Source organism: Arachis hypogaea, chromosome 3, assembly GCF_003086295.3.
Source record: "Arachis hypogaea cultivar Tifrunner chromosome 3, arahy.Tifrunner.gnm2.J5K5, whole genome shotgun sequence".
In the NCBI taxonomy this organism is placed as follows: domain Eukaryota; kingdom Viridiplantae; phylum Streptophyta; class Magnoliopsida; order Fabales; family Fabaceae; genus Arachis; species Arachis hypogaea.
In genome coordinates this window covers 25,630,888-25,651,882 of record NC_092038.1, presented here as the reverse complement: position 1 = coordinate 25,651,882, position 20,995 = coordinate 25,630,888, and positions in this window count along the sequence as shown.

Sequence of the window (20,995 nt, the reverse complement as noted above, 5' to 3'; positions counted from 1 at the left end):
GGGTACAAATGTAGAGAGAGACTAATTGAAGAAGAAAAATAGTATAATATACAAAAAATTGCTATCTCCCAACCAAATTCAACTACTAAAATATATTTGTATATAAATATATATAAAATTTAATTTATTTTTAATATATATTTTTCATTAATCATTGACTTTAATATATATATATATAACATAATTATAATATATAATATAATATAATATAATTTTAATATATTAACGATATAAAATATTTTATATAATCGTTTAATCATAATTATTTTTTGGAATAATAATTAACTGTTTAATATAGTCAATATAAAAAATAATTATTTTTACTGTATTATTATATAATTTAATATACATATAAAATTATTTTATTTTATATTAATAGTGTATAAAAAATAAATTTTATATAATATATGAAAAGGTGAAAAATAATCATAGGTTTTTTCACTTGAATAAAATAACAATCACCTTGTCTCAAACTAAAAAAAATATATGCTTTCTTTCTTAATTTATATACATTGAAAGTATAATATAATTAGATTATATTTATATTAGATTTTCAAGGTAAAAAAAATTAAAATAATGTTTATTTTAAAAGAGATATAATAGAACGGCTGATATATATTATTAAAATTAATATAATTTAACACATTTATCATTTCATCAACATAAAATGATAGAATGTATATATGTATAAATTTTATACAAAATGTTTAACTTTATATAGTTAAAAAGAATTATCTTTTATTTTAAAATTGAGGTAGTGTAACATATAGGAGAATATTTATTGTGTGTTGGTTGTGTGGTAGATGACGATGATGATGATGATTATTATTCTAGATCTGTTATTGTTGTTGGTGCTGTTCTTGGTCGTACTTACTTTTGCTTTTCTACTGCCGTTTCAGTTTCATCTCTTGGAACCTTTTAAATAAGTAAGCTGTGATGGTCACGTGGGCTTACTAGTAGGTAGAAAGTAGAAATGGTCTCACTTCTCGGAGTGTTGCCTTTACCTTACAAGTGTCACACTTATTACTAGTAATCATTAATATTAATATCTAAATCTTTCAAGCCTTAATCATAGGATTAGGATCTAAGTATATGTCGAGTTAATTTGTTATGCTAGATCACATTTATCTCCGGGTTATTAGGAAATATAGTTTGCGGAATCCTATGCCAAAATATGATAACATTGACATGTTTAGTTTTAGTTTTATTTTATTTTAAATGTTGTAAAATATTACATAAATATTTATGAAATTATATATTATAAAAATTAATTTAAGATTTAATGTGAGATTTATTATTATCATACTTAATTTTTTAATTTAAATTTTATATTATTCTAAATTATTTAGTTAAATTATGAAAATTTAACTAGAATTAAAATTTTGGTTCATTGAATTTGAAAAAAAGAATTACAATAAAAAAATTAAAATTCTGTGGAGATAAAAATTAAAATTTTGTGCATTTAGATTGAAAAAAATTAAAATTTTAAAAATAATTGAAAAAATATCTTAAATTGATTTAGATCTATTTTTTATTAACTAAGTATATCTTATTTATTTGAGTAATTTTGATTGAAGTTTTGTCACAATATTATAATATTTATTTAATAGACTTAATAGATTATACAAGTGACCAATATTTAACTGATCTTTTGTTAAAATGATACAATTTCTCTTTATTGATATCAGTTTTATTTCAAAGATAATATTAAATGTTAAGTTTTAATTTTAAATCAATTTTAATTGTAGATGTGAAAGTGATACCAAAAATTATTCTATTGGAGAGTTGCTCTAAGAATTTAGTCAAGGGTTTAGCTCCATGATAAAAAATTTTAATTTGTAATTTTAATATTTGTTTTTAAAATACAAGTTACTAAATTCTTTAGCTAAACTTTGCATTTTAAAGTTTAATTATTTTGTTATTTTTTATATTTTTATCAAATTTTTTTAAGGATTTTATTATCTTGTGTCTTAAAGATACACATTAAGATTATAAATTGAGAAAGTTTTTATTAAAAATATAAAAAAATAAATTTTCAATACATTTATTAAAAAAAATTTAAAATTTTTTACTGATCTTATTATGTGCTCTAAAGGCAAATGTTAGATAACTCTAATTTTTAATTAGTTTTTAATACTTTAAAAATTTGTAGTTAGATATCCTTATATTAAATAAATATATTTAATCAAGTCACCCAAAAAAAATTAATATATTTAATCAAGTTATCACTATTTGTTACTTTTTAGAAAAAAATTATAATGATCATAAACTAGTTTTAGAATATTTCAAAATCCAACAAAAATCAAACACAAAATTAATATTCTAAAATTTTTTGCATTTTTATAAAAGAAATAGATAACAAGGATTATATTGAGAAATTTTATATAATATAGAGATTCAATTATAATTTTTTTTAAATATAAGGACGTAAGTAAAATTTTACTAGAATTATAAGTATTAATAAAATAATTAAACTTATTTTTAATTGGTATGTTTTAATTATTTGATATTCTTTTTATATTTTTAGTTAATAATATCAAAAAATCTCGCAAGAATAACAATAGTTTTATTTATTTTAAATTTTTTTATGCCTTTTTCTTTTTCATTATTGTTTTTTTATAGCTTGACTTTGATATAGTTTGTCCTCAATTTTAGCTTTCAATTGGGATGAGTTATATCTCGACACAAAGAAAATATGGAGAGTGAATATCTGTAAAAAGCACTTCAACATTTAAATTAGTGTGTAAAGAATAAGCTCTACTTTAAAAAGTAATTTTCCGATCAATGTCTTTCTTTTTTCCTTTTCACTTACCCTTTTTTATAATTTGAGTCGGTGTCAGTCATTGTTTATCCATTTCAAATTATATTAATAACAAATAAAAACACATTAGAGCATTTTAATATGACGTTAACATTGATGGCTGATCTTATAATGTTTGGAGTAGAGTTATAATATATAATTCTATAACGGATATATTATAGGCCTCAAGTTTAGCCTGATGATATTTTAATAAAGCAGATTGAACTTTAAATGATGATTTATAATTTGACGTTTTTAGTTATGAGTATAGAGTTTTTAAGTCAACATATTTTATTAAATAAAATTAATAAAAAGATAAATTTTCTTGTTAAAAGAAATGAATGGCTAGTTCATAATCTAATTAAAAAGCAAAAATATTGAAAAAAAAAAGATTCTTCATTTAATTCGGATAAGGGAGATGAGGAGGAAAAAGTTCATCAACTAGCCTAAAAAAAATATAAATAATCTTTAAAAAGAGAAAGACAGATTTAATCAAGAAAGATGTGAATGAAGATGTGTATAAAAAAGAAAAAGATATTTTTTTATAAGAGTTTAATGCTTTTGTTAGTAATAAAAAAATTGCACTATTTTTCGAATGGAGGTAATGGAACCCGTTATGATATTTGAATTAGGTATTTGGTTTTCGGATGGCGAGCATTGGCCGAAAGCAAGAGGAGAAGCATAAATGGAATTCGAAGAAGAAAAATGACACAGAAGGACTACGACATTGTAGTCTCGAATCCACAGATGATTGATCCGGAATAATTCGAGGCGATTGTCAATTAAATTGTGGCACTTGCTTGTTAACTTCAGGAGGTTGCGGCTATGATTGTTGCAGTTGCAGGTGAGAATTGAAGAACAAATAATTTACCTGTTGTGACGTATCTATTTCAGATACCCATCGATACAACTTACAATTTGAGGATTGCTCAATTGTGTTCTTTTAGGCTGCGTTTGTTTTTAGGGACAGGACACTGAAACAGGAATACGGAGACACAAAATTGTATTTGACAGATAAGACATGGACAGAGACATTGTATCCATGGACACTAAATTAGTGTATTTTATGCCCATCCTGATAGGAAGGACACAGAGACACTAACAAGGGACACAACTTATTTTTTATTTTTTCTTTCATTATTCTTGTTAATTTTTTATAATTATATTTTTTTATTATTATATTTTTCTTCTCAAATTTTTTAAATAAAAAAATGAGAATAAATTGAATTTTCATAATTTGTTCTAGTTTATCACTAAATAGAATACAAGAACACAAAATTTTGTGTCTATATCTTTTGTGTCTTGTTCTCAGTATCTTGTCTTATCCTCTTCTAAGAAACAAACGCAGCCTTAGTGTGAAATAGAGGGTCGATGATATGTTTGGTAGGGCGGCTAGTGAGTGTAAGTCAAAGAATAATTGCGTAAAAAAATGAAGGGATATGCTCAGTATATGGTTGTAGGTATGAGCGTGGTTGTGAGTATGGGTGCGAGAAGGGTTATGATTGTGGGTACTAGTGTGAAAAGGAATGTGGACAGTTGGTATGGGTGCATGAAGGGTTGTAGCTGTGGTTGTGATTGTGGCTATGGCTGTGATTGTAGCTGTGATTGTTGTTGTGGCTGTGAAATGAAACATAACCAGTTAATCGCAGGTGAGCCCCATATGTCTTACTATACCATTGCATATACCGATGAGATGCTCGGTAGTGTAGTACAGGATCACCAATCGAAACGGGAATCCAATGATTTGTCTATCTCATAGTGTATTCAGAATACTCAACTTTCTAATTTTTATTCTTTTGGTCCAGCCAGGACCACATTGTGAGCTGCTACAAGATGAATAGGTTATCTAGGGACTTCTTATTGCAAACTGAATTGCCTTTTTATTTTATTTAATGCATGCCGCTTAATACACTCAAAAGATATTAGTAACATAATTGTTCTCCATATTAAACAATAGATGCTGCAAGATGTCATTTGAAACTACAATGTTTTTCATACGATTATGATTGTATATAGATTCCACACAAACTGCAAAAACATAACAAAACAAACATATAAATAATAATAATAATAATAATAATAATAATAATAATAATAATAGTAAATAAAATATAAAAATGTATCTTGTCTATAAGAATATTACTAGTAACTACCTCATAAGAAAAATGATTCACTTGTTGTATTCTTAAAATTGTAATTGCCAATCTAGCTGAAATAAAATGAACCTTATTATTCATAATTGATATATTTAAAGAATATATTTAACCGGTACATATTAAATAATATATTAACATATTATATTAAGTAATTTTACTTGTATGTAAACGAAAAATTTTGCTGTGATTACACCGATGCTAAGAACGGTAACTCTTTTCAAGCTTATACACATTGCAGCGCTAAAGGGCCATCTACATTCTTACTATTATAATGTGATGTCTGATATAATGCTCTAAAATATGCCAGACTTGCTAAAGTCCCTAATCTTAGAAAATTTCATAGTTAAGGCAAGAACTTTCAGTGAATCGACAATCCTAAATTATCACAGAATAAATTTGTCCTAAACAATGTTATGTGAATCTATACGTATATCTGTCTCTAATGAAATTGCATTATAAATTCAAAAAGGTTTTTTTTGTTATTTTTTAATTTAAATAGTTGACAAAAAATTATAAATATATTGATTTTAATCTTCTAATTTTTTTCTATCCTAAAACAAATACAAAATCAATGTTACAGTAATCACATTAGCTATTTCAAATTATATGTTTATATATATGGGTGATTTCAATCATTATTAAATAATAGAATAAGTCATTATTATTTTTTATTTGGACTTAATAAAAATAAAATAAAATTTATTGTTTTATTTGAACTTAGCGTTTTCTGAAGAGTCACTCTCAGATATAAATAGCAATTCATAGAAATTCGGTCTCCACTCTCCAATACATAAAAAATATTTTTATAATATTTTTTTATTAGAAGAATTACAATTTTTTCTATAAAAAATATAAAAAATTTTAATTAAAAAAGATTGAGATATTTTTTAATTATTTTTATAAATCTAAGTATATTTTTTTACATTATAATTTATTTTTTGATGATTTAATATAAATTATTTGAATTATAAAATTTATTGAATTATAATTAATAAGGGATGGGTCGGGATGTTTGGGAGTTAGGGTGAAAAACAATGGGTTGATAAAGCATATGATAATTTAAAAGTGGAGATAATTGCAATGAAAATATAATAAAATTGGGTTAAAAGAATATTTTTTAATTTTATAATAATTATTTTTTTTAAGAGTAAATTTACCTAAAAATTAATATTTTTAATAAAAATGCTATTTTAAAAGTTTATTGATTAGGGACAATGTACAAAAATATTCAAAATTGTTATTTTAACCTAAAATTTTAATAACACATACTAACAAAATTATAAAAGTAAAACTTCACAACAATCATTACAAAACATCAATTCAAAAAATATTGGAATACAGTAATTTAGTCATTTAAATAATTAGTGTATATGAAGTAAACTGCTAAAGATTTCTCGAGTCAAGAGTGACTTTACCTAATTACTGTGGATTTTTGCTTTGAACATTGAAAGCTATAAATAAATAAATAAATAAGTAAAAAATAACGTACAGATAAAAATAATTTTAAGGAATTTCTTTAAGATTAAATTATCTTTTTATTTCATTTAATTAATAAATTTGTGTTCATCATATGATCTAAATTAAAATAACTTTATTTTTTTAAATCAGTACATTTGAGGTGACTTTATGATCTAATTATAAAAAAATATAATTTTATTTATTCTAAAATCATCTCACTTGCAGAAATTAATTTTTATATAGAACAAATTTTAGTAGATTTTAAATATATGAAAGAGGGGTGATTTACTTGATTACAGTGACACAAGTTTTTCATAAGACCCGGATACCATTAGATTTAATAGTGGAATAAATTCGACATTATTTATTTATCAGCAGATTTTTTCGTCCGTCGTTAATTATCGACTGATTTAGTGGTAGATATAAACTTTTAATTAGCGAAATTCTGGAGCTTGTTTTACCGTCGAATTTTTTTTCGATAAATTCGACGATAATATATTATTTATTATTAATAATTAAGTTAATAATTACTAGCAGATTTAACTGACAGTAAACTTAAATTTTAATTTTTTAAAAAAAATTATTTACAAATTTAATATATAATTTTAAATATTTAAATTTAATAATTTCTAAAATAACAAAATTCAAAGTTTTATAATTTTTAGTTAAAAGTTCACAAACAAATTCAAATATAAAAATTTATTCTTAAAAGTTAAAAAAAAAGAGAATTCAATTAAGTAGAAAAATCAAATTTAAAATACACCAAACCCTCAATTATAAAATTAAATAAAATTAGACCGAAAATCGAAAGAGCAATATTAATGAGCATTAGACTTTACGCTATACTAATGTTAATACATTACATAAAAAATAAATCATACCAAACTATTTAATTTATTATACGTGTAAGTTGCAAGACTATTCAGAAATTAAATTCTACTTAAAAATCACCAGCATAGTATTTTAGTATTGAGAATTAACAAAATAAAAAGGCATTTGTTATAGCGATATAACATCTGTCATCCCCTTTAAATTTCATTGCAATAGTATCATATGATATCAAATCATTGGAGCTGCCAAACTTATAATGAATCAAGGATAAATGATTTACTTAGAATTTAAAAAACACAGATTTAGATAACTAATCTAAAATTTGAATCCATAACCTTCCAATTCAGGTCACAATGTTGCATATCAGTGCATAAAATAAATTTCATCAACAAATTTTGTGCTAGTAAAATTAAAATAAATTTTAAAATAGACAAAATTTAAAACTTTCAACAAAATAATTTACCACATAACTTAAAACTTCTAACATAACAATCCACCACATAATAAAAAAAATTACAAGCAACATTATCAATTATAAATTATTTAATAAGTAAATAGTTAATAAAAATAATAAGAAATTATTCTGTTTAAACAGTTTAACAGCAACATTAATATTAAGACGATGAATTGTCTAAAAAAATATAGCACATAAAAAACTTAAAATATTTTTATTTCAACAAATAAAAACACTAAAATAAAACTTATTAATAATAATATTTAAAAAAATATAAATACGCATTAATAAAACAAAACAAAATAAAAAAAATGATTAAATTATGTACCTTTGCAGTCTGAAATATCAATTTGGCATAGCACCTCTAACTCTACTAACAAGACCAATTCAAATAAAATTATGTAATTAATTAAAATTTGAAGTTGAAAACGAAATAAAAAATAGGATTAGGATTCAAAATTAAAAGGGGTTAGGATTTCTATATTTTCAAATTATTAGACCAATCAAATAAAATAAGTTATAGGGAGATAATAAATTATAATTTTTCAGTGTAAATAAATTAATACAATCAATATACTACAATATATCAATATTCTTATTAAAAAAAAAAGAAGGAGACCAGAGATATATGAGAAGGAAGCAAGAAAACGGAGTAAAATCACGATATAGAAGGGAGAAAGAGAAAAGAAAAACAGAGAAAAAACTTAGAGGAGAGAAGAGTGAGAGGAGAGTTACACACTGTTGCCAAAATTGCGGCGGCAGAGATAGCCCTCTGATGGTTGTCCTTATTTTTCTGCAGAGTGGAGAGGTTTTATTTTTTTTAATTATAGGTGAGATTCAAATTTATTATCTTTAAATGAGTATAAAAAAATTATACTATTTGAATTATAGTTGATTGGCAAGTGAAAGTGAAGAGTATTTTTATTTAAAAAAAATTGAGTTTATTCTAAAATAATACTATAAATAAAAGTAAGTATTCGTGTAATAAATATAATTGGTTGAGTCAAAATATTAGCGATAAAATTAATTAATAAATATAATTAAAAGTAGTATAAATAAAACATAGATATTATAATACCAATACACTAATAAATATGTAAATTATAGAGTATCTTAAAACATCTCTTTTTCTTCTTAAATTTTTGTTTTGCATAATGAATTGTTTTCTTTTCTATATTTATAATTTTCTAGACGTAATAAATCCATTTTTTACTCTCTTACAGCACATACATGCATGTAACAGAATTAAAATGAATTAATAGTCAAATTTATTTTAAAAGATCACTTTTTTTAAATTAATCATTAAATAATTTTTTAATTATAAGTCTTTGAAAGATAAAACTTAAGTTAAATTAGTTCTTTTATTAATTAGAAGATGACGTGTCACGTTAAATACTACATGATATGACGACGTAGTATGTTAATACCATGTGTTACAAGATGATCGGTTGATGAGTCAGGTCAGTGACACTTAATACGCCACGTATTACTTGACATGTAAAAAAATTATTTATAATCAAAATAGTCTCTAAAAGTCCAGACGTAAATTATTTTCATCTGTAAAATTTTAAAAATTAATCAAATTAGTCCATATATAAATTTCTTCTATTTTTTCTTCATAATATTAAATTTAAAATATTTTTAATGCTACTCATTTTAATATTATTTTTTAGTCCTTAATAAATACAATTCTCTTTACATAAAATAATTAAATAATAAAATTATTATAAAATTATTTTATCATTTGTATTTTAAAATTTATTTTTTAAATTATAATTTTTATAGTGAATTTTTTTATTTAAATAAATTTATCAAATTATTGTTCATTATATGTTTAAAAATTTAATAGTTTAAATTTTACTATAATATAGTAGTTATTTTAAAATTTAAATTTTTTAAAATTATAATTTTTATTATTATTTAATTTATATGGTAGAACTCAATAATTAAAAAATCGATTTGTGGAATCACTTGTTGAATCTTAATATTTTAATATAATTTTTTTAAATAACTATTATATTTATTTAGTAAGATATAAAAGATTAAAACATTTAAAATAACTACTATATTTATTTAGTAAAATCTAAAATATTAAAATTTTTATTATATAATTAATAATAGTTTGATAATTTTTTTTAAAAAATTTCACTACAAAACACTAAAATTTAAAAATAAAAAATCTAAAAATACATATGACAAAATAACTTTGTAATAATTTAATTATTTTTATTATTTTATTTGAAAAAAATTATTAAGGTGTAAAAAATAAGATTAAAATTAATAGGATTAAGAAATATTAAAACTTTAATACTATAAAAAAGAAAAATTTATAGATGGACTAATTTGATCGATTTTTAAAATTTTAGAGATAAAAATTACTTACATGCATGTTTTTAGGAACTAATTTAATTATAAATAAAATTATGACATTTTAAATGACACGCAACATATTAAGTATTACTGACCTGATACGTCAACTAATTATTTTGTGATATGTGACATTAATCTATGTCATCATATCAAGTAATTCTTAACTGATACATTATTATTTAACTAATAGAAGAACTAATTTAATTTATATTTTATTTTTTAATGACTAATATAATTAAAAAAATTATGTGAAAATTAATTTAAAAAATAAGTAATTTTTTAGAGATAAATTTAACTATTAGCCTGAATTAGCATGATGTGCAATATAGCCAATATTATTAGAAAATTCCAGGTTGATTGAGAATATATGATTATGACATAATCAGCGCTATTTTAATAATTGTTACTCTCTTGCATGTAACGAACAGAACTATTAAATAATTCTGAGCATATATATCCCATAAAAATAATAATAATAAAAGATGCCGTGAAAGCATTCACCCCATCACGACATTACAAGTTAGTTGGTGTTTCCATTCACTTCTTGGTGCTCACCTTCATTCTGTTAAACGGACCTATCTATGTATATTATTTATACAAAAAAAAAAAAAATAGTACCAAGCGTGTTGCACAAAAATTCACACAATGCAAAACACTGTATTATTCATCGTTTTCCATGTTCAGCGGAATAAAGCACAAAATTCTTTGTGTCACAATCCCACACTTGGTTTTCAGATCTTGTTTCCTCAGCGCTTCAGTGTCAGCAAAAGTTCAAAGGGATCAATCACACACTATCGCTCTTTTCTTTTCATATAAATCAGAATCAAATAGTCTCTGTCTAGCAGGTTAATTAAATAGATAATTAATTAGTTATTAAGTAGCACTCTAATTTGAAATTCAACCAATTAATTTGGAAGAAAACCTTACAATTAATTAATTAATTATATTATAATTGAATGAATTTAATTTAATTTAACTCCAAAAACTAATTTAAGAAATAAATGTTGTCTCAATTATAAAAACTATTACAACTATATTCTCATTCAAAATGACACTACTTGTAATGTATTACTTTTATTTATAAACCAGGAAATGGCAGTGTAATTTTCCACTCTTGGCCTCTTGGGTTTGCTAATTTTTCAAGCAATGTAGTGCTGCTTATTGCTTAAGTATGTATAAAGGCTTTATCACAAAAAGATACATATATAGCCACCAATTCTTCCTTCAATATATATATAAAAGTTTGGTGTGATCAATAGTTAGCTCATGTGTTGCTTGGTAAGTATTGAATATTGAAGATTAACAATTTAACACCCTATTAGGTAGAGTCTAGCAAGATCTAGAATGACAATTTTTATGGTACTTACGTAGTTATATATATAATTCTGATCATATTTAGAAAGTATTAGTAAAATTAAGGGCAAAAAATATATATAAACCAAGGGAGCAAAAAAAAAAAAAAAAACGAATCAGCCAAATTAAAAATTGTTTCACGAATCAGCTAAAGTATATTACTATATAATTCGAACTAGTTTGGTTCGAACTACAACTATATAAATCGAACTATTTTGGTTCGAATTACAGAGGTGAACTACTCCCCAAATAATTCGAACCGAGCTGGTTCAAATTATAGTGAAATTGCATGAAAAAGTAATTCGAACCAGGTTGGTTTGAATTACTAACAATTCGTTCCATACTAATTTCTGTTACTAGCATAGTTTCTGCCTAATGTCTTAATTTAATTGGTAGAGTTTGTTATTCCAGTGTGCATTCAAAATACATTTCGTTTAAAACTCCGGAAACAAAACATATTCATTAAATATGATCCCATTCACAGTACATCACACTAACAAGTAACAAATTTTATGATTTACCAACTACAAGTAAGAAAACTGAAAATACTGGAATCTAAACGCAAAATTGAAATAACAAAAGTACGAAAGCTAGCAATACACCTAATAATGTCCCTGTGTGTGCTCTGCTCCTTGGAGCTGTGGGCAACTCCGACGTGTGTGGCCGGGCTGCCGACAAAACCCACATCTCTTTGGCCAGTTCGGGTCTGCCTCGTCCATATTGGTCCGTATTCGAGTGGACCTCGGACGACCCTCTCTCGCACGGCTCTTATTCGGGTCTGGGATGACAATCGGCCCGTCATATGGTGGCCAGAAACCCTCCGGAGTGGGAGGTGTGAAACCCATCCGATACACACTGAAGACCAAACTAAGACGATACACCTGGTGGACGTAAGGCTCCCATGTAAGCCGTGAGTAGGCACAGCATGCCAGTGCGTGGGGACACGGGAAATGAAGTGCCTGGAAGTATCCGCAGTCACATGTCTGAGATGCAAGCGAGACTCTGTAGCTACCCAGTGAGAAAGAACTAGTAGGAGTTGTCTCTGCGACGGTGAACTCGGAGTTATCCCTGTCGTACAAAGTCACCATGAAGCACCTAGCCGTCTTCAAGTTGGCCTCTATACACTTCACCAAGTGCTGACTAAATTGTTGTTCGGTTCCCTGCTGCGCCTCAGCCTCTCTCCCTTTGCGAACAAATAATTCGGCCAACCTTCTGTATGTTGCCTTCACTAGCGAGCACACGGGAAGGTTTCTAACACCCTTAAGGATTGAGTTCACACACTCAGAGATATTCATCGTCATGTGTCTGAATCTACGCCCCTCATCACAATGTTGTGTCCACAATGAATACTCAATTCGGTTCGCCCATTCACACATCGCCGGGTCTTCAGACCTCAGAATATCAAACCAGTAATGGAACTTAACCTCGGTCTTAGCGTACGCCGCATTCACAAGTAGCCTCCTTGCGTCTTTGTCCTTGAAGGTTAGGGCAAAATTTGCCGCTACATGTCGAATGCAGAATGCCCGGTATGCAGACGAAGGTAACCATCCTCCGTCAAGAGCTTCAAGCGCGGCCTTGATGCCGTTATGCCTGTCCGATATAACCAGCAGACCCAGCTGCGGTGTCACATGCTCATGCAGGTGGGAGAGAAAGAAGGCCCACGACTCAGCATTCTCACCCTCGACTAATGCGAATACCACAGGGAGTATGTTGGAGTTCCCGTCCTGTGCAATCGCGACAAGCAACGTTCCCCCATACTTGCCATAGAGATGGGTGCCGTCAATACTAACTAGGGGCTTGCAATGACGGAATGCCTCGATACACGGTGGAAATGTCCAGAATAGTCTGTGAAAATAAATTTGAGACTCGTCCAGCTGTGCACCAACACGAACAGGACTTGTCTTAAGGACTGCAACAGTACCAGGCATCGTCAACTGGACTCCTAACACCCATCTTGGGAGCTCGTTGTACGACTCATCCCAGTCACCATAGATGAGGGCAACAGCCTTCTGCTTGGCCAACCAGACCCTCCTATACGTCGGCCTAAACCCAAAGTGTGCAGCGGTGGCATTTAGGAGCACCTTGATGCTGACGGATGCATCAGCCCTAACCAATGGCATAATGAATGCCGATATCACATGGTAATCCAAACTCCTGTGGTCGCTGGAGATGGAGGTGGCAAGACACGTATGCGGTCCGTTGTAGCGTTTGACTTTCCAAAGGCCCTTGCGCTGTCGGAGACTCAGGCGAATCAACTAGGTGCACCCATTCCCGAACTCAGAACACTTGCCCACATACCGGCGATAGTCAGACTCCACGACCTTGTACTGTACCCCTCGACGGATGCTGTAAGTCTTCACACTTAGCAGGGCTAATCTTTATCCTGAAATTGCTGACCAACCTGAAACTCTGTCAGATCTGCAGACCCTTCGCCATCTCTAGCGCCAAATCTAGCCGGCTGCCCAGGAACCCCCTCCTGCCTCATGGCATCCAAGTCCAAAGAGGAAAAATGTGGATGGTACTGCTGTGTGCCAGAGCTAGAACCACTGCCCGCCCCAGCAGGCTCACTTTCTCCGACATCATCGCCACTGTCATCAGCAATCATATCCGGCTCGACATCATCGTCATCTGGGTCATCCAAAAATCCATCTCCAACCCCAGCCGGTGCAGCACACTGTAAAGAGGTTCGCGGAAATTCCCCTGTTCCGACCTCGTCGCCTACACTGCCGTTGAGATCAACAGCGAAGGAAGGGGAGGCAACAAGTTGGACGGGTGGCTCCTACGCAGGGACGGAAGAAGAAGCAACGGCAGGTCTGGAGCTAGAACCGGCTACCGTGGCTAAAGTGGTGGTATGCGGGTTTGAACCCCCCGAGCTGGATACCACGTCAACAACTTTGCCAACAGTTCTGGTATCCTCACCTCTGGAAACTGCCGACGACAATGAAACATGACCTGCAAGTCCTCATCACTCCCGATCGTGAAACAATCATACTTAACGGTTTCCTGGAGCACCGTGATTGGAATGCGATAGAAAAACTTCTTAACCCATTTCACACCTTCTAGACCAAGTTTCAGCAGTACAGAGCTAACAAGGTCCTCATACCTCGTCGTAGGCCTGACGATCATACACAAAGGATCCTTATCAGTGAACTTCACACCAGAACGAGTTTTTCTCTTAATGGATCCTCTGTGGTGAACCAACACTACGAAACTCTCCTCAGTAGCCATCTTACCTCTCTAATGAGAGCAACTTACGTTCACACCATATATATACATGTCTGGTCCTAACTAATTCGAACCAAGCTGCTACGAATTATTAATTACTAATTCGAACCAACATGGTTCAAATTACTTTGGGAATCTTACACTATATAATTCGAACTCATCTAGTTCGAATTATGTATGTTTTGAGTTCGAACCAACCTGGTTCGAATTATTGTGAATTTTGCTGAGTAATTCGAGCTGATTCGGTTCAATTTATATACAAATGCAATTCGAACTAAGCTGTATAGAGAAGTACTTTGGTTGATTGCTGAATCAATTTTCAACTTGGCGGATTCACGTAATATCTGTCTATCCTTGGCTTATATATGTTTTTTGCAATATTTTTTGTATATTTTTATAATACTTTTATTTTTTTATTTTTTAAATTAAAAGATATTTTTTAAATATTAAAAAATATTATTTAATCACCGCAACTACCGTACCATATATTATAATATTATACCGATATTCATCAAATAATTACAATGCAGCATCTTGCATATCAAATTATCAATTCTCGCTTGGAGAATTTGAGACTACAACAGTCCCATATTCTATGAATCTGTCTAAGAAATTACTAAATGAAACAAAGGTCCCCTTTCAAAATTGATTTTTTTACCTATGATAGTTATAACTAGTCATAATATTAAATTTATTTTAATATAATTTTTTTATAACCTTTCTTTTATATATAATTGGTTTATGTTATTTATGTTTAGATACTTTTAAGTGAAAAGTTTGAAGTAATTTGATTTGTTAACTGGATTGTATAAAAAACATTCTTACATGATAGAATTACTAAAAAGAATATAAAACAACTATTTATATTACATAATATTTAAATTAATTAGGATTCATCAGCTAGAAATACAATATTGTGCCAGTTGTGGAATTTTCAAAAAATTAATGCTCAAATTTGAATTTGACTAATTTTGTGTAAATAACATTTTTGTATATTTAATAAGAAAAAGCCATACTAAATTTGTGATTATTTTTTTTAGATATTGATCAAACTTTGGTGTAACACTCAGTTATTAAATTTTATGGTGTTTTTTAAAATTTTAGGAATGAAACAATTCAAAAGGAACAAATTACAGTAGCAGAATTCCTTTTTTTTTTCAATTTATCTGTAATAATACGTTGGAGGTGTATTGTATTTTTTAAATATTTAAAAAAATATGCAGGAAACGTATTATATATTTTAATATTAAATATACAATACACAAAGACATATTATTAATACAAGAAGAGGATACTCTTTATTCTCTTTTATCTCAAAATTTGAAAGGTAATATTCTCTCTTACAATCCAGATGAACAAGCAGGTTCGGAAGTGGGTTCGTATTAGTGTGGGTCTGCTGCCAAAGTCTATGACTCACGCAATGGTTACTTGTGGTTGTGTAAGCAGCTGTTTGGTTGGGAGGAGCGGGAGAATTGACTTTGGCTTTGGCGTCAGCTTGTTCCGGAAAAGCATAAGTTTTTGGCTTGGTTGTGTCTTAAGGAGGCTCTTCCTACTGCAAGTTTTCGCTTTAGAAGAGGGATGTCGTCATCGGATAGGTGTCCAAAATGTCTTTCTAGCCAGGAATCAGTTTTACATTATATTCGGAATTGTCCAAAAGCTCAGCTTGTCTGGCATAGGTTGGATATTTTTTGTCATCCTTTGGATTTGAAGAACTGGTTCTTGTATCATAGCAGAGAGCATTCGTTCAAGTTTTTTTCGGGACTTTGGTGGATATGGCGAGCATGGAATAATGACATCTTTAATCCTCATAAAACTTGGCCTCCGAAAAAAGTGATTTGTCTGGCATTAACTTCAGAAAAGGAGCTTAGGAATATTTTTGAATTACAACGTATGTCCCTTCCCTCTACTCTAAATAGTTTTTGGAATCCCCCATCCATTGGTACTTTTAAGATTAATTCTGATGCTAGTTATTTTGGTTCGGGTGATAGTGTTGGTTTTGCCTGTGTTATTAGATATTGTAATGGGAGTTGGCAAAGTGGGTGTTTGGGAATGATTGAGAGTAATAGTATTCTTCAAGGAGAATTATTTGCTATTTGGAGAGGATATCTCTTAGCTTGGGATGCGGGTCAACGAGATATTATTTGTGAGACGGATTGTGTAGAAGCATTTAATCTTGTTACTCAAGATGATTTTGGGTTTATTGATCCATTGGTGCTCAAAATAAGAGATATAATGCATTGGAATTGGCATGTTGACTTTCGTTTGATTATGAGAGATGCAAACACGGGTGGCAGATACTATGGCAAAGATGGCGATGAAGTTACAACTTTCGCATGTGGAGCTTCTTTCACCTTGGGAGGAGTTTAAGAGTAGTCTTAAACGGGACTGTCCCTCTATTTAAGCAGTTCCTTGTTTTGTTTGTTTTGTTTTCTTTGTTTAGTTTATTTGAGTCACAAAAAAAAATACAAAAGACGTATTGACATTAAATGGAGTGTATTGTATTTGATTAAAAAAATATAACTAGAATATTATAAAAGGAAAAATGGATTTACATAAGCTAATAATCAATATGGGTACATAAGTTAATAGTGAAATAACGATATTAGTATTATGTGGTGATACTTATTATAGTGAAATAACGATGTTAATAATAATGTATTCTTTGAATATGTGACCAACCGACTTCATTCAAATAAAATAAAAATATGGTGAATTGCCCTGTGGACTAGCTAGATTTTGCTTGCATGCTTTGAACTTATAAAAATTACAATAGCATTTTTACAATAATAGGTGAATAATAATCATAAAAATTACTTGCTAAACATCTTTTTCACAAATTTAGTACATTTTTAACGGTCATTTTTTATTGTAGAAGGGATATACCTACTTGCGTCTCTATGTGTTATGTCAATTCTCAAGTTATACTCCCTACCATGAACATCTAGAGTGTGAAAACTTTTTGCATCTTCCGTACCTATACTTTGTGCCCCTCTGCACCTTATGCAGCACCACTTATATGACATCAACAACCACAAATACACTAATCCAGTAGAACCAACATTAACAATAATAAATCCACTATTACCTGCATCTTCATCACTATCACTCTTATCGTCAATATCGTCTTCACCATCATTATCAGCCTCAGCCATTGGCGCTTGCACTTGAGAAAAATCAATATCATCACTACGACAATCCCTCTAGTGATACTCTGTATCGAATCACTTCATATCAAGTCAATAAACTTTCTTGCCCTAGAAAATAGAGAGGGGCTATGGCATGAAAGTCTCGAATTCACAGACGACCAACCCGAAGCAATTCGAGGCAATTGTCAACTAAACTATGGCGCCTGCTCATTAACTTTAGGAGGTTGTGGTGGGATTGCTACACTTGTAGGTGAAGATCGAAGAACAAATTATTTACCCATTGTGACGTGTATGTTTCAAGCAACCACCGATACAACTGACGGTTTGAAGATTGCTCAGTTGTATCCTTCTAGTGTGACATAAAAGGTCGATAATATACATGGTAAGGTGGCAAGTGAGTGCGAATCAGGGAATAACCGCATAAAAAATGATGGGACAGGATCAATGTATGGTTGTGGGTACAAGTATGGCTGTGGGTATGGGTACGAGAAGGGTTGTGATGGGTACTAGTATGGAAATGGATGTGGGCAATTGGTATGCGTGTATGAAGGGATGTGGTTGTAGCTGTAGCTGTGGTTGTTGCTGTGGCTATGGAACATAGCCAATCAACTCGCAGGTGAGCCCCATATGCCTTATTATACCATTACATATACCGATCAAATACTTGATAGTGCAGTACAGGATTACCAACTAGAACGGAAGTCCAACGATTTGTCCATCTTATAATGTATTCAGAATACTCAACTCTCAAATCTTTGTTCTTTGGTCCAGTTAGGACTACATTGTGAGCTGCTTCAAGATGAGTAGGCTGTCTAGGGACTTTCTGCTGCAAACTGAACTACCTTCTTACCCTATTTGTTGCATGCCATTCAATGCACTCAAAAGATATTAGTGGCAGTGTTGCACTTCATATTAAGCGATACTGCAAGATGTCATTTAGAACTACAATATTTTTCATATAATCATGATTGTATGGGTTCCACACAAATTGCAAAAATATAACAAAACGAACTTATAAATATAAATACAAAATAATGCACAATAATAATAAGAACACTAGTAAGTAGAATAAAAAAACTATCCCATATGCAGGAATATCATCTAGTAATTGCCTGATATGTGAAAATGGTCAACTTTTTGTATCCTTGAAATTGCGATCGCCAATCAATCCAGCTGAAATAAAATGAAATCCTATTATTGACAATTGACATATTTAAAGAATGTATTTAATTGGTACATATTAAACAATATATATTAACATATTATATTAAGTAATTTTACCTATATGCAAGTAGAAAGCTTTGCTTGATTGCACCGATACTAGGAACGGTAACTGTTTCCATGTCTATACACATAGCATTACTAAAGGGCCATCTACATCTTTGCAATCATAACTATGTTTGGTCGATGTAAAAAATTACATAGTGTTTGTCGTATGGTTTAACCTGTGTTTACATGTGCTTGAGGGATTTGAATCTGTTTTTGTGCATATTTGAGTGTTTGCATGTTTCAAACTAAGTTCGCTTATAGTAATCATTAACAACTCTTAGTTACTGTTTTGGTGTATTTGGCTTGTTTTTCGGTGTATTTTATTTGTCTTTCATGTATTTCTTGAGAATTGAGGTGTAGTTGGTGCTGTTGTCCTCTTTATGCTGTAACTAAGCAACAAAATATTATTCTTGTGCTTCTGATATTATTTTGTACATATTTAAGTGATTTGTAACTGTATTTGTCTATTTATCAGGAATTTTGTTAATCGATTTGTTATAACAAACTATAAAATTTTGTTTTAGTGCTTATGGTATCATTTTCTGCATGTTTCACTGAGTTGCATGTCTTTTTAAACTCACATTGTACGATGTAACAAAAATATAACAGCGGTGTATTTTGGTTTGTGTTTTGGTGTTTTTGTTTGTCTTTCAGTGTATTTCATGTGAATTGAGGTGCACCTGGTGCTCTTGTTACCTATGAACCTTTTTTTATTCTTTACAAAAAAAAATGGCGAAAAAAGAAGCACCAAAATATAATGTAAGCATATATATGTTTGAACAACTCAATTTATTTTGTATAAATATAGTTTATTTATCCATTCATGATAATTTTCAAAACATGAGCGAGGCCAAGAAAGTCATTGTTCAAGAGTTGGGATTTGATGGTTTGATACATATCCCTGCCATGAATGTGTCACATAAGCTATTCAAACAATTGGCATATTCATTTGATCTGTCTCATAACAGACTGGACACACGATATGGTATAATCAACATCACACAAAAAAATATAGCAGCTGTCCTTAGCTTGAGTGCATCTAGTAAAAATCCATTTCCTAATATATTTTGTAAATCCAATTTCAGTGTATTATCAAATTATGTTATTGAAATATTTTTTGCCGCTTTTGTAGGGCCATGCTATCCAGCCAAAATTAACTTTTAAAAACTTAGTGAGGAGAATAAAGAAGTTGTTAGAAGCTTCCAAGGCAAAACTTTGTCGTAATTATCAACCTCTATGATGAAGATGAGTGTTGATGGAAGGAGAGTCGACTGAAATTCAAGAGGACATTCATCCTCTACATTCAGATGTCCTTCTTATTGCCGATAAGGGTAAACAAACTTTTTCTAGTTCACATGTTGCCCATTCTTCACGTGAAAGCAATATGTGAACGGAATTGGGGTGGTCATGTGCTCAATTTCCTCATAAAGGGCACTAGAGAGAACACATTGAAAAAGAAATATGCTGTTAATGGTTGTCTCTTCGCTCTAATGATTGTATATTTTTGCGAATTAACACACAAAAATAGGGTGATAGATGCAATTCCTGGACCACTAGGATCCAACATTAGACCAGGCAATTGCAGGTTGAAAGAATAAAAGCTGAGATCAAGGATAACATGGTAACTCAATAGAATTTCTTCTTTATTTTTGGTGTATTTGTTATAAATATATTGTGTAAACAAATATCTTTTCTGTTTTAGGGAATCGTGAAAATAACACAGTTGAAAAAACAACTAAAAGAGAAAATGAAGTGAAAAAAGAAAGGAAGAAAAGAAGAAAAAGAAGAAGAAAACCATTTCTTTGGAAAGTGAGAATGTTGTTGAATCCGAGTCTGATTTTGAAGATGATTTAGAGGAAACACCAAAAAGAAAAAAAAATTGAAAGAATGGCAAAGAAGTAAGTATACTTTTTCAGTGTATTTTTTTACCATT